This window comes from Manis javanica, chromosome 17 (genome assembly GCF_040802235.1).
Source record: "Manis javanica isolate MJ-LG chromosome 17, MJ_LKY, whole genome shotgun sequence".
NCBI lineage: Eukaryota > Metazoa > Chordata > Mammalia > Pholidota > Manidae > Manis > Manis javanica.
The window spans coordinates 18,354,464-18,364,722 of record NC_133172.1 but is presented as its reverse complement, the minus strand read 5'-3'; the positions used below and the strand labels follow the sequence as shown (position 1 = coordinate 18,364,722).

The following is a 10,259-nucleotide window of genomic DNA, read 5'->3' as shown; positions in this document are numbered from 1 at the left end:
GGTAGTGAAATTGGTGAAGGGGTTCAAGAGGCACAAACTTCCAGTTATAAAATAGGTAAGTCATGGGGATATAATGTACAGCATGGTGACTATAGTCATAATATTTGAAAGTTGCTCAGAGAGTACATTTTAAAAGTTCTTACCACATACACTAAAAAATTTGCAACTTTGTATTGTAATAGGAATGGTAACTAGACTTATTGTGGTGATCATTTTGCAGTGTATACAGATATCAAATCATTATGTTGTATACCTGGAACTAATATAATGTTATCTGTCAATTAACCCTACATATATACAATTTAAACCATTGAATAAGATCTCAAAATCATGGTATATTAAAATACAGTCAAAGTCAAAACACTGTTTTAAACCCTGGATTATTTTATTTCAAGTACCACTTATTAATTCATGCATTATAAATTCAAAACAAGGACACAGTTTGTGAAAAAATAAAATACCTAGGAATAAATAAAATTTATGTACAACCTCTGCATTAATGATTGCACATTACTGGGAGAAATTAAAGAAAGACTAATAGAATTGTTTGCAATGTTAATGTTCTGGAAGACTAAATTTTAATATATTGATTCTAGCTAAATTTATTTTTAGATTCAATGAAGGTCCAATTTTTTTAATTGGATTTTTTTGGATGGGAACTACAAGCTGATTCCAAAATTTTTATACGAAGGGCCAAAAATAACCAAGATACTCTTAAAGAACAAAAATTGGAAAATATATACTACCAGATATAATGACTTACTAAAAGGGATAATAAAATTAAGATATTGTGGTTTTGGTGCTAGGATAGACAAATTATATCAGTCAAAGTCCAGTGAGGGGTTAGAAAGCACATTAGTGTCTATGTTGGCATGAGCATGGGAGGGAATGACTTGTCTCTAGGTTTTATATTTGGTCTCCCCCTGAATATGAGGAACTGATAAGAGCAGAGACTAGGTCTTCATTAGTCACCACTGTGTCCCCAACATCACTGGGCCAGGGCCTGGCTCAGAAGGGGCACCAGAAAATTCTTGCTGAATGAACTTGCTGAATGCCGAGCAAGCCTTTCTGTACCCACTGACCACGGCTGAGAGAGAGAGCCTGCTTTCCCACTGTAAGGCAAACCCCTGGCCCAGGTAAGCACAGGAAATGGGCAGATGCCCTGGTCCAGTCGCCTTTAGATGAAGGCCAAGGGGCAGGTGAGCCACATGTTGTTGGTCAATTTGCCCAACTGGTAGATGTCAGAGATGAAGTACGGCTGGTGGATTTCCTTGACATGGTTGCAGGGTATGACAGGTTTCCAACTGCAGCTCAGGCCACAGTGAGGCTGTACTGCACCTTCTCTGTCCTCAGATAGAGCCATCAGGGCATGGGTTCCTCCGGAGACTCCTCAATATAGCAGCACGCCAGGCATTTGCGCTCTGCCGGCTCCCCACAGCAGTTACAGTCCTGCCAGGGCTCCCAGTGGGTGAAGATAAGTACACTGCCACCCAGTCTCAGGGTCTCATTCTGCAGGGGCTCTTGGCCCAGGTCTTTGTGGGTAATATGCAGGGTAGTGACATCTTGGAAATCAATCTCATACTCTACCACAAGGCACTGTCATTGTCCTGGTAGCGATAGAGGCCTGTCTGGGAGGGCTGAGGGTTGGTCAACAGGAGACTGCCCCCAGGCAGTTTCTTTATATTAGGCACTGAGGACAGCAGCAAGTGATCCTCCTCCAGAATGGAAGAGAATTGCCAGAATGCCTTGGGATGGTCACACAGCAGGATAGCGTTATTGCCTGAGAGTAGGGCCTGCTGGCAGAGACTCTTGTTAAGTACAGCTGACTAACATGTGGGCCCACAGAGCGGACAGGGAAAGGCTAAGCAGCCACATGGTGGCCAGCATGGTAGCCTGACTATAGAAGGAGGTTGGGAACTACCCAGGCATTGTGGAGTCACCCCCGGAACTCAGACATCGGCCGGGCAGTGGAATGGACCTCGGATCACTGCACTTCCAAGAGTATGACTCAGTTCAGGTAATCAAATAGCCTTATGTAAATCACAGGATCAAAAACTCAAATATCCACAAGACCTGGTCAGGAAACAAAATGAGTGAACCTAAGTCAGAACAAGTGAACTAAAACCAAATTATTTGTCCTCCACATACCCAATATACAGTGATGGAACAGGACAAAATGGCTCCATGTGCATCAGAAAGGGGAAGAAAGGGAGACACAGAAATCACTGGTCTGTACCATTTATGAAGTCCAGTGAGAATGTACTCCAAGGACCTCCTGGCTTGTAGCTGGGGAGAATTCCATAATTAGCACCAAATCACTCCTCACTGTTGGTGTTGGTGAGGAGCTTCTCAAACTTTTGTTCTCTGTGGCTCATGTCTCCTCTCTACAGGGAATGAACCATCTCTTTTCCCATTATCCTCTTCAGCAACATCTGAGGTGGTATTGGAAGCTGTCCCTGCCTGCGCACATGTGCAAGTTTCTTATCCTGTTTTCTGTCTCCCAAAGCTGGGACCCAAGGATTCTTATAAGCCTCCAGTCAACTCCATGTGCAAAAGTACACATCCAAAGTTCTATTCAAGATTTCTTTTTATTTCTCTTATCTCTCTCTGTGTCCTTCTCTCCCTCCTTCCTTCCCTCGTTTGCTCTCTCTGTCATCACAGTTACTTTACAGTCTATCAGGCATCCATGGAGAGCCATATTCTTCAACTCTATTTCACTGATCCATTTTTGTATACCTGGGAATATCTTAAGGATTGTCTTAAGGGTCTTAATTCACTCAGGGATTTTAACAATGGTTAATAATAATTTGATTAGCACTATACCCTTGATTTTATCCTTGACAAAAGCTAAGTTCTAATTGGGCTTTGTCTCTCAAAGGCCTTCCCAATTTTCAGACAACTTTGGCCAACATTCACTCCTACTTCTTCCCCTAATGTGAAAGTTATTTAAGTACATTATCTGCCTTCCAAATATCTCAGGCAACGGTCTCCATCCTCCCAGTTTCAAATAAGTTTTCTTGTTCCCTTTGCTTTGTGTCTAAGCCAATACCATGTGGTTTTTGTTTGTTTATTACATTAGAACCCCATTCCTGACACGAATTTCTGTATCACTCATGATACACTATTTGCTATTATAATAAACTTCTCCAAAATCTCAGTGACATTAAAAAAAGAAAGGTTTGCTTCTCACTTGTGCTCTATGTCCATTGTTGGCATTATAATCATTCAGGGATCTAGGGTGATGGAGCGACTGCCATTTCAAACATTTCCAGTTTCATGACACAGGAGGAAGAAAGAGAGCTCGATAGGATTTCATGTCTACAGTTAAATGCTCTGGCCTTAAAGAACACATGTTGCTTGCCCACAAACCATTAGCCAGACATGGTTTGACTAACGTACCACCGAACCAGCAATCCACCAACATGACAATGGAAATGGAATTCTATGTCCAGGAAACATTGCATCAATGGCAGTCAGAAATGATTACCACAGCTAATTTCTACTACAAGGAATGTTCTTTTATATTATCGAGTTCAACCCATTTCCATAATCCTCCATCAGATTACTCCTAACAGCTCCATTGGCCAGGATTAGGTGCCATTTGCAGATCTAAACCAGTTCCAGAAAGGAAAGGAAATTTCTATGACTGGCTTAAGCAAATCAGAATACGTTCTTTAGCACTGGGGAGATACAATCTTCCCTGGCCACAGAAGTCATTGAAGACTCAAACAAAACAAGCGCTTTGTAGGCAGGAGAGATGTAGAAGAAAATGCTTCTTTGGTGTAGCCAACCATGTCTGCTATAGCATCCACTGATGGGAAATCCAAGCTGTACCAGGGTTGTGGTAGGCACCGTGTAAGCTACATGACCTTAGGCAACTTGCTGAGACTTGCTAAGCCTTAGTTTTCTCATCTGTATAACAGGGACATAAGACATAAGAACTCTCCAAACACAAACTATGGTTGATACAAAGCTTTCAGATTACTCATGTCAAATTCTTGGTACAGTCTGGGTTTAGAACAAGCCAGTGGTTGGGATAATGAGAATGTGGCCAAGTGGTGTCAGTCCCAGGCTCTGGGATCAGTTTCATCTCTTGGTCAACCTTTCATTAGAGTAATTTAGGCCTAGCAAGTTCACCTTCTTGTGCCTGGCACATTCATTTACTCCATGAATAAGTATTGCTTAAGGGTGCAGGCTAAGTCCTTGCCTTCTTGGAGTTTAAATTCTAATGGGGATGTATTAATCAGGGTAAGTTAGGTTATGCTGTGTAACAAAATAATTCTGGAATCTCAATGGCTTAACACAATTTTCTTTTTGCTCATGCTACATGTCCAGTGTTGATTGGTGAACAGCTCTGCTCCACACAGTCCCTTCAAATGCCATGGCTGATGGAGGCTGCATTGTTGGCAACATCGTCAGCTGCTATGGCAAAAGAAAGGAAGATAGTGAGTCATGCACAGACAATTAAATGCTTTGTCCTGGAAGCAATCTACATTACTTTTGTTTGCAACCATTAATTAGAATTAATCGCATAACCTCACCTGACTACAAAGGTACTGGGAAATGTAGGGGACCACATGGAATATTTGCTGAGCAATGTTTTCTTTGCTTTGGAAGAAGAGAGATGGCAAACAAATAAATGACTAATAAAATATTGGGTCATATAAGTGCTTTGAAGGAAAAATAAGGGAGAGAGAGATGGGGATAGAGACTTTATGGGCTGAATTGTGTTCCCCAAAATCCATATGTAGAAGCCCTAACCCCAGTATCTCAGAACATGACTTATTTGGAGATAGGGCCTTTAAAGAGGTAATCAAGTTGAAATGAGGTAAATAGGGTGGGTCCTAATCCAGTATGACTGGTATTCTTACAAGAAGAGGAGATTAGGACCCAGACAACACAGACAGAGGAATGACCATGTGAGGACACAGTGAGGTCATCTGCAAGCCAAGAACCAACCCTGCCAGCATCTTGATCTTGGACTTCCAGCCTCCAGACCTGTGAGGAAATGAATTTCTGTTATTGAAGGTACCACGTCTGTGGCATTTGTTATGGCAGCTCTAGAAAACTAATATAGAGACTATTTTAAAGGGAGTGAGGAGAGAAAGCTTCTCTAAAGATGTGACATTTGAGCAGACCCACATAAGATGAGCCATGCAGAGTACAGAGGAAGCAAGGCTGTACTAAGCACACAGCACATGCAAAAGCCTTGAGGTAGGAACATACCTGGCATGTCAATGCTTTTCAGCCAAAGACCATCCAGACCACACGTGTGGGTGCACAAAGCTGGGTTTATTGATTAACTGCAGTGAAGGAGGATGTACACCATGGGGACAGTGCAGTGTCTCAGTAAGAAGGTATTAGAAAAGACATAGAATTTAGGCTTGTGCTATATGATTCAGGGGTTTGAGGAAGTGGGGATTGGAGTGGGTATTGCCAAAAAGTGGGAGTAATTCTATATTATCTAGAAGACAAGAAGAAGGTAGTGAAGTTAAATTAGCAGTCACTCAAATTAGCTGGGAGAAGGGGATATTTAGTATTTTTGGTTTTGGGCAATGTTCCTGTTGGTCTGTGTTCAGACATGAGTGCTCTCATCTTTGTCTTCATCCATCAGTTACCCAGAGGCCTTGTATGATGTTGGTGTTCTGGGAATTGTTTGTGTTCAACAGGAGAATACCATGACCTAGTTATAAGTTCTAGGCCAGCTCCTACCCGCAAAACTAACACCCAGTTATTAGTGTCAGGTCAGCTCCCAGATAAAAGGGCCTGCTTTCTTTTTCTTACATACTTGAGGAACTACAATGAAGCCTCTTCCTGAAATGGAGGCCTTGTCAAATGGCTTTTTCTCTGAACCAGTTTCTTCATTTTCAAAATAGGAATGTGAATGGCACTGGCCACACAGGATTCTTATGAGGATTTGATGAAATAATGTACATAAAGTATTCAACCAGTGTTATTATTTGGGAATGGGCAATAAAGATCTTGCCATTTATATACCAGGGTTCTGTGTTCTCACTGCAGATTACTGCTTCTGATTGCAAAAGCAGATCACAGGCAGGCCACCATTGTTTAGCCACCACTGGATGAAGTGGATTCCAGGAAATTTCAAGGGAAAGACTTTGGGTTTTCTCCCCTTTTCCCCCTTTGGGAGTCAGACATTTAGGGAGTACAGTATTCAAAAGCAACTGATAGTACATAATACAGGAGAATGTAGAAAATCATTGCATTAGCCCATGGAAAGATGCAAGTTCAGAAAAGACATGAGATGACCTTAATTTTCTATCTCAGGCTGATCTCTAGCACAGGGACACCCTGTCATAACAACAACAAACAACAAATGTTTAAAACACCAAAAGACAGCAAATCCTGGGGAAGGAAGGAAATATGATTTCCGGAGTTAGATTATAAGATTCAAACGTCTCTTCAACAAAATATCACAAGGCATAAAGAAATAGGAAAGTGTGGCCCATTAAAGGAGAAAACATCCTTGAGGAAACCTGGGTGGCAGACATACTAGACAAAGACTTGAACAACAGTCTTAAAATGCTTAAAAAGCCATAGAAGACATGGAGAAAAATAGGAAAATGATGTTGTGAACACAATGAGAATATCAATAAGGTGGTAGAAAACATAAAAAGGAACCAAAAAAGAAATCTTGGAGGTAAAAAAAAAATACGATTACTGAAATGAAAAACTCAGTAGAGGAGCTCAAAAACAGATGTGAGCCAGCAGAAGATAGAATCAGTAAACTCGAGGACAGGACAATTGAAAGTACTGAGTCTGAGGAACAGAAGGAAAAAAGACTGAAGAAAAGTGAAGAGAGCCTGAAGGACCAGCATACATAATGTTGGAGTCCTAGAAGAGGAACAGAGAAAGCCACAGAAAGAACTAAACATTTAAAGAAACAATGGCCAAAAACCTCCCAATTTGATTAAAAATTTGGTAAATAACCACAGGATTATCTCAATTGATGAAGTTGGCATTTGACAAAATCCAACATTCTTTTATGAAAAAACCTTCAGAAAACCAATAATAAAGGTAAAATTCCTCAACCTGATAAAAGGTATTATGGAAAACCCACAGCTAACTTCATACTCAATGGTGAAAGATTGAGTACTTCCCTCCTAAGGTCAGAAACAAGACAAGGATGCCTACTTTCACTGTTGTAATTCAACATTGTTTTGGAAGTCCTACCCACCATAATCAGACAAGAAAAAGAAGTAAAAGGCATCTAAATTGTAAAGGAAAAGGTAAAACTATCCTCATTCACTGATGACATGATCCTATATATAAAAAAATCTACAAGAAAGCCACTAGAACTAATAAACGAATTCAGCAAACTTGCAGGGTACAAGATCAACACACAAAAATCAGTTGTGTTTCTATACAGCAGCATTGAACAATATGAAGAGGAAATTAAGAAAATTCTCCCTGTAAATTCCACTTACAATAAATCTAACTAAGGAGGTGAAAGACTTGTATGCTGAAACTACAAAATATTGCTAAAAGAGATTAAAGAGTATCTAAATAAATGGAAAGACATTCCATATTCATGGACAGGATGACTTAACTTTGTTAAGATGTCAATATTTTATCACCCAAAGTGGTATAAAGAGTCAATGCAATGCCTAGCAAAATCCCAACAGCCTTTTTTCAAAGAAATGAAAGCAAATCTTCAAATTCATATAGAATTGCACTGAACCCTGAATAGCAAAAACAACCTTGAAAAGGAAGAATGAAGTTGAAGGACTCATACTCCCCAACTACAAAACTTACTCAAAGCTACAGTAATCAAAACAGTATGGTACTGTCATAAGGGCAGATATATAGACCAATGGAATAGAATTGAGAACCCAGAAAAAACCCTCATATATATGGCCAATTGATTTTTGACAAAGGTGCCAAGATCATTCAATGGGTAAAGGACAGTCACTTCAATGAATGGTGATGGGAAAACCGGAACCACATGGAAAAGAATGATGTTGGGCCCTTACCTTATACCATATACAAAAAAGTTGACTCAGAATTGGTCAAAGACCTAACTTGAGAGCTAAAATTATAAAACTCATAGAAGGAAATATTGGGGAAAATCTTCATGACCTTGGCTTTGGCAATGATTTCATAAATATGACACCAAAAGCAAAGGCAACAAAAGAAGAGATAGCTAAATTGAACTTTATCAAATTAAGAGCTTTTGTACATCAAAAGACACTATCAAGAAAGTGAAAAGACAACCTACAGAATGGGAAAAACATTTGCAGATTATGTATCTGACAAGTGATTAATATTCAGAATATGAAGAGAACTACAATTTGACAACAGAAACCCAAACAACCCAATTAAAAAATATTTGAATAGACATTTCTCCAAAGAAGATACACAAATGGGCAATAAGCCCATGAAAAGATGCTCAACATCATTAGCATTACGGAAATGCAAATCAAACCCACGATGCGATGCTACTTCGCATCAACTTGGACGGCTATAATAAAAAAAAAGGTGGGCGGGGGGATGACAAGTGCTGGTGAGGATGTGAAGAGACTGGAACCCAGTGGGAATGTAAAAGGTGGAGCCTATGTAGAAAACAGATCTTTAAGATTAAAAATAGAATTGCCATAGGACCTAGCAATTTCAAAAGAATTTAATGCAGATATCTGTACACCAGTGTTCATAGCAGAGTTATTTACAGTAACCAAAAGGTGGAAACAACCAAGTGTCTAACAACAGATAAGTAGATACACAAGATGTGGTATACACATACAGTGAAATACTATTGAGCCATAAAAAGGAATGAAAATTTTATTTATTGAATGGACTTTGAAAACATTATGCTTAGTGAATAAGCCAGACACAGAAGGACAAATCTCATATGACCCCACTTATATGAGGCACCTAGAATACACAATTCACAAAGAAAGAAAATACAGTGCAGGTGACCATGGGCTGGGGTCAGATGGGAATGGGGAGCTATTTTTTAATTGGTGCGGAGTTTACGTTGGGGATGATGAAAAAGGTTAAGGTATAGATACTTGAGGAGTACACACATTGTGAATGTAATTATTGACACTGAAATGCACACTTACAAATGGTTAAAGTAATATTATGGAATGTGTATTTTACCACAATAAAAAGTGAAGTGGAGGAGGAACGTGAAAGAGTTAAAATTTAACAGAAGTGGCCAGGGAAGGTGCCATTGCAAAGGTGACCTTTAAGTAATGCCCTAAAGGAGGCGGAAGACATTTTCCAGCTGCTGGAAAGCTGTTCCGGAGAGGGAATAGTAACGGCAGTGGGTGAGAGGTGGGAGTGTGAGGGGCACGTTCTAGAGCAGCGAGGAGGCCAGTGTGGCTGACGTTGAGAATGCCAGGGGGGACACGGAAGGTGGTCAGGGGGATCAGGCCACTGTAAATATTTTGGTTTCTGCTAAGAATGGGAGCCACAGGAAGGTTTTGAGTGATCTGACTTGAGTTTTAACAGGATACTATCGAACCAAACTTTCCTGGGTACCTGGACAGTGGCCAGTTTAGGCCAGGGAGCCTCTCGGTCGTCGAGGAAGCGCCTAGGGTTCTCCAGGCAGCGCTACGCAAAGGCGCCTTCGGGAGGCAGCAGAGCTGCGCTGAGCTCCCCGCCATCCAGCTGCCTCGCCTCGCTCCGCCCCGCCCTAGGACGCAGGTGGCCCAGTCCTTGGGAAACTTTTGGCTGAAGCCCGTCCTACTCCCGCGTTTCCGCTCGGCCCCTTTAAGAGCCAGTTTCCGGAGGCCTGACCTGGGGCGAGGGGTGCCCGGGGGCCGAACCACGAGCTGGGAATGGGGGCGGGGTGGGGGGGGAAGTGGAGAAAACTTCCAAAGTAGAATCTCAACTTTTCCGGGGCCGGATTCCCCTCAGGCGTCCCTAAGGGGTTCTTCCTTTCCGTGAACTTCACTTGGTTCTTTAAATCATCAAAGTGGGAGACACAAAAAGCCCACAGCGCCTCTGTCCCCCCGGACAGGAGGAACCCCCGAGCTAATGGAAAAGTCAACGCCCTCCACCGGCCTCTCCCAGTCCGAAGCCCGCTGAGACTGGCCTATCCCCACAGGGTGTACCTAGCCTGGTCCATCGCCAGCCGGCAAGAGGGGTGTGGATAGAGAGGGAACAGGTGCCCGGCAGGACCCGCCCCTTCAACAGGTGAATCACTCCAACTGAGTCTCGGTTCTCGTGAGTCACACTCTGCTCGGCTTGGGCCGAGCAGGAAGGGACAGGACCTGATCCCTGGTCTGAAGGCG

At 41.8% G+C, this 10,259-nt stretch overlaps 1 long non-coding RNA gene and 1 pseudogene across 1 annotated transcript; both read right to left on the bottom strand.

Moving 5' to 3' along the window:
- Nucleotides 1–532: 532 nt before the first annotated feature.
- LOC108398955 (protein FAM187B-like) lies at nt 533–1,946 on the bottom strand (annotated as a pseudogene).
- A 2,347-nt stretch (nt 1,947–4,293) lies between these two features.
- On the bottom strand, nt 4,294–10,052 carry LOC140847077 (uncharacterized). Its single transcript, XR_012126705.1, has 2 exons — nt 9,505–10,052; nt 4,294–4,422 (listed from the first exon to the last, which is right to left on the bottom strand). It is a non-coding gene; the product is annotated as an uncharacterized lncRNA (long non-coding RNA).
- Between the last annotated feature and the right edge of the window lie 207 nt (nt 10,053–10,259).